Consider the following 5,549-nt stretch of genomic DNA (forward strand, 5'->3'; position numbering starts at 1 on the left):
ACAAACAATCATCATCCACACTATACATCTAATCCTTTGTTACAGCAAGCCGGTGAGATTGATAACCTCACTGTTTCGTTGGGGCAAAGTACTTTGGTTGTGTTGTGCAGGTTCCACGTTGGCGCCGGAATCTCTGGTGTTGCGCCGCACTACATCCCGCCGCCATCAACCTTCAACGTGCTTCTTGGCTTCTCCTGGTTCGATAAACCTTGGTTTCTTTCTGAGGGAAAACTTGCCGCTGTGCGCATCACACCTTCCTCTTGGGGTTCCCCAACGGACGCGTGTTGTACGCGTATCAGGATCCTACTTTCACTAGTGGACACTCTCAACATTGATCACATAATAAAACCACTCTACACTCTCTTGTTGGATGATGAACACCACTAATTGTGTAGGGCTACAAGAGCACCTCAATGCCGGAGTTAACAAGCTCCACAACATTCGATATTCATATTTAAATAACCTTAGAGTGCATGATAGACCAACGCAATTACACCGAGTACTAACATAGCATGCACACTGTCACCATCACACTATGAAGGAGGAATAGATCACATTAATACTATCATAGCAATAATTAACTTCATAATCTACAAGAGATTACAATCATAACCTACGCCAAGTACTACATGATGCACACACTGTCACCTTTACACCATGGAGGAGGAATAGAGTACTTTAATAACATCACTAGAGTAACACATAGATGAATAGTGATACAAAACTCATATGAATCTCAATCATGTAAGGCAGCTCATGAGATCATTGTATTGAAGTACATAGGAGAGAGATCAACCACATAGCTACCGGTACATCCCTTAGCCTCGATGGAGAACTACTCCCTCCTCATGGGAGATAGCAGCGTTGATGAAGATGGCGGTGGTGTCGATGGAGATGCCTTCCGGGGGCACTTCCCCGTCCCGGCAGCGTGCCGGAACAGAGACTCCTGTCCCCCGGATCTTGGCTTCGCGATGGCGGCGGCTCGGAAGGTTTCTCGTACCGTGGCTTTTTCCGTATCGAAGATTTAGGTCAGGGACCTTTAAATAGGCGAAGAGGCGGAGTCGGAGGGGGTACGGAGCCGCCACACAATAGGGGGCGCCCCCTCTGGGCCGCGCCAGCCCCATGTGTGGGCCCCCTGTGGCTCTCCTCCGGTGGCTCTCGGGTGTTCTGAAGCTTCGTGGAATTCTAAGATGCTCGGGCGTTGATTTCGTCCAATTCCGAGAATATTTCCTTACTAGGATTTCTGAAACCAAAAACAGCGAGAAAACGAGAACCGGCCCTTCGGCATCTCGTCAATAGGTTAGTTCCGGAAAATGCATAAATATGACATATAATGTGTATAAAACATGTGAGTATCATCATAAAAGTAGCATGGAACATAAGAAATTATAGATACGTTTGAGACGTATCATTGTGCAGAGCACGTAGTTAGGAAACGCCAAGAGGAAGATATGATGAGCACAACAACACGTTTTTCCTCAGTTAGAAACCAAGGTTTATCGACCAATAGGAGAAAGAAATCACTTCTGAAGGTGTTGCTGGCTGACTTTGGCAGGACGCACTACCAGTGTCTGCAACAACGTGGAACCTGCGCACAACACAACCAAAATACTTTGCCCCAACTTGCAGTAAGGTTGTCAATCTCACTGGTTTTGCTGAAAACAAAGAATTAGATGTATAGTTTGGAAAGAGATGTTCGTTTGCAGTGAAATAAAGAGAACAATGTTTTGCAGTGGATGGATTTATTAGTGTAAAAGAAAAGACCGGGGTCCACAGTTCACTAGAGGTGTCTCTCCATAAAGATAAATAACATGCTGGGTATACAAATTGCACCTGGGCAATTGACAGAATAAAGACCATACATGACAAGATGATTACTATGAGATTCATATGGGAATTACAACAAGATTCTTAGACCGTAATCCAACTGCATCTATGACTAATAATCCACCCTCAGGATATCATCCGAACAACTTTGGGTATTTAGTTGCAAGCAAGAGATTATTGCATTAAGAAAAGTGTGTAAAGTAAACAATAGAATTATCCTTGGATAAAGCATTATTATTTTCTCCATAGTAGCTACAACACATCTAAATCCTTAGGAGGTACTGTCACTCTTCCAGATTACTAGAGGCATGAACCCACTATCAAGCATAAATACTCCCTCTTGGAGTCACAAGCACATACTTGGCCAGAGCATCTACTAGCAACGGAGAGCATGCAAGATCACAAATAACATATAAACGGGTCTATAATCAACTCAACCATAGTATTCAATATTCATCGGATCCCAGGAAACACAACATGTAGCATTACATAAAGATGATCTTGATCACAATAGGCATCTCACAAGATCTAAACATGAATCATATGTAGGAGAATACAACCATCTAGCTACTGCTATGGACCCGTAGTCCAGAGATGAACTACTCACGCATCACTTCGGAGGCGGGCATGGTGATGAAGAGGCCTCCGGTGATGATCTCCCTCTCCGGCAGGGTGCCGGGAAGAGCTTCAGAACCCTCCCGAACTAGGGTCGACGATGGCAGCGGCTACAGAACTTTTCATGGATGGAGGCTTGGGTGTTTAGGTTTTTCTCGAGGATGTGAATTTATAGGCGAAAGGGCGAGGTCGGTGGACGACCGAGGGGCCCACCCCACCCCTAGGCGCGGCTAGGGGTGGCCCGCGCCTAGGCATGGTGTGGCCGCCTCCTGGCTCTTTTCCGTCTCTGCTTTGGAATTTGTCTTCCTGACAATAAAATAGGAACTTTGGCTTTTGTTTCGTCCAATTCCAAGAATATTTCCTGTACAACTTTTCTGAAATACAAAAACTGCAGAAAATAGGAACTGGCACTGTGGCATCTTGTTAATAGGTTAGTCCCAGAAAATGCATAAAATGACACAAAGTGCAAACAAAACATATAGAAATTGGTGCAAAACAAGCATGGAACATCAAAAATTATAGATACGTTTGCAACGTATCAATCCTCGTTGAATATGTGGGGGTAATATGGATCTCCGGATCCCTCTATTAACCATGAGACATAGTCATGTCCGCATAAACACGAACCCGTAGGGTCACACACTTAAGGTTCGACGCCGCTAGGGTTAGAGAAATATCAAGTGCAGTGTTTTCGGAGTCCTGAATTGATTTAGGGATATCGCAGATGGATTTGGAAGGGCGTCAAACCTATAGGAACATATATGGGAGTATCGGAATGGTTCTGGAAAGTTTCGGATTTTTCGGTTGTATCGAAAAGTTCCGGAAGGGGGGAACCCACCTAGCCTAGGGCCGGGTGGGCCCCACCCATGCGCCAAGTGGGCCGGCCGGCTGGCCATAGTGGACGAGTGGGATAGGGAGAGCCCTCCCTCCACTCAGTTTGGTAGTGGGAGGGAGGAGCTTTCCTCTTCCTATTCTGATTCACTTGGGGACTTCCTTATTTGGTTCCAATATGAGTTTCGCAAGGTTTGACCGAGAGTCCAATTGGGATTCTGAGATCCGACGGCCTCTCGGCTCTGAGCCGTTATTTACGGGAGCCCCGGGGCTAGCCACAATATCACAAGTCCATAAGAGCAACACAACCTCGAGCTCCCCACGCCCAGCACCGCCGCCAAACCGGCACCAACCACCCACCACCCGTCGCCGGCCTCCTCGTCGCAGTCGGCCGTCGCCAGTCCTCGTCGGGGTCCTCCTCCGTCCTTCGCCGTTTACCTCTGTTGGTCCTCAGACTTCCGTTGGTGATCGCTGGAATCTCGCCGGAACCCTAATTCTGGTGAACTCTGAAAAGATAGTCCGGGTGAAGCCTTGCCGGGTCTGCACTAAGTTCATTATCACACCGTCATGATGCCTGAGCGATCTCTCTGCCTCAACTCCAACTTGTCAGAACAAGAAGAAGCCGGCATCGTTAAGCCATACGTGTGCATCACCTGGGAGCCGCCGCACAAGCGATAGAGTTGATCGAGTTGGATCTCAAAGATTGTTGGATCGTGATCATCTACATCGACACCAACCATTAAGCTTCTGCACCTGATTTGCAACGGTACGCAAATCAAGTTATCACATTGTTACATGCTACCACATCGTTACATGCATTTCCTAGATTAGATCTTGATAGTTTGTCCGTTGTTGTGTAGGAATTTTTTTGTTTTCTATGCTACGAATCCCTACAACCGCTTCACCCATCTATCCTGCAAGCCAATATGTACACATGGGTGGGATAGCAACAAGAATATCAACGCTCACTACTGAAAGTTTTATACTCGTACAAAGCATCTACGCATAGATCTAGCTCTGCTACCACTGATGGGATTCACAACATAGAAAAAAAAATTCATATGAGATGCGAACAAAACCAAGATTCAATCTAGAAGAGCCAATATCCAATCTAAGAAGATGCATTCAACAAGAAATAGATCAAGATCCGCATACCCTTGTAGAAGTAGTTCTCTCCGCGACCCAATCTGATCAAAACTGCAACGAGCGGTGCCTCCGAGTTATGCACATGTGCGGCTTGATGAAGACTCCTTCCCCTTGATCCAGCAAGAGGTAGGGAGTAGTAGATGAGATCGGTTCCACCAGCATGACGGGATGATGGTGGAGATATGTTGGTATTCTGGTAGGGTTTCACCTAAGCATCTGAGGAGGAGGAAGGGCGAGGGGTGGCCAAGGATGACGTGTTGCGCCCTAACCCTCCCCTCCCTCTTATATAGGTGCGGGAGGGGGCTGCCTTGTCCCCTCGTCCAAGCCCTAGGGTCGGCCAAAAAGGGGCAAGACTCCCCCCAAGTTAACCCCTATCTTTAAGGAATTTGATCCTATCCACTTGAGCTAGACGCATGGGCATATGGGGGGCTGTTGTGCCTGGCCCATGTGGATCATCCATTACTGGTGGTCCCCACAATGGTACCCCTAGGACAATCTAGAACTTTTGGTACAGTACCCAAAAATCCTGAACTTTTCTAGTAACTATGAAAATACTTTCACATAGGTGTTTCTTTATCTCTGGACCATTGGGGATCCTGAACTTAGGTTTATTTATCTTGGACAATGATTAAATAGTCTCGATGTGAACTGTTAGGAATATTTACTTAGAGCATAGAGAAAATTTTATACTTATTTATACAATGTATGTTATGAATTTCGATTGTGAAAGTTTAGTTCACCGATGATAGTGCTAGCTTATGATTCTTTACAATGTCATTAAGTTAGCTATGGACACCGCATTTGACATGGTATCTTGTTCCTGCCCGCATGTGCCCTCCACCAAGCGAGGCAACTAATGACACTTGTAAGCTGTAACAGCATGAACATGTATGTATTTCAAGTAATACAATTTAGTTTTAGCTCCATATATATTCTCAATCTACTGAAAAGTATGGCCTTCACTATAGGTTTGGCAATTGTGTCGATATGATTAGATCAAGAAGGAGAAACCTGGAACGGATAATCAAAAGAAGCCTCGGATACTGATGTCTACGGGAGCTTCTATTCTTGTAGACAGTGTTGGGCCTCCAAGAGCAGAGGTTTGTAGAACAGCAGCAAGTTTCCCTTAA

This window comes from Lolium rigidum, chromosome 7, assembly GCF_022539505.1.
Source record: "Lolium rigidum isolate FL_2022 chromosome 7, APGP_CSIRO_Lrig_0.1, whole genome shotgun sequence".
Classification (NCBI taxonomy): Eukaryota; Viridiplantae; Streptophyta; class Magnoliopsida; order Poales; family Poaceae; genus Lolium; species Lolium rigidum.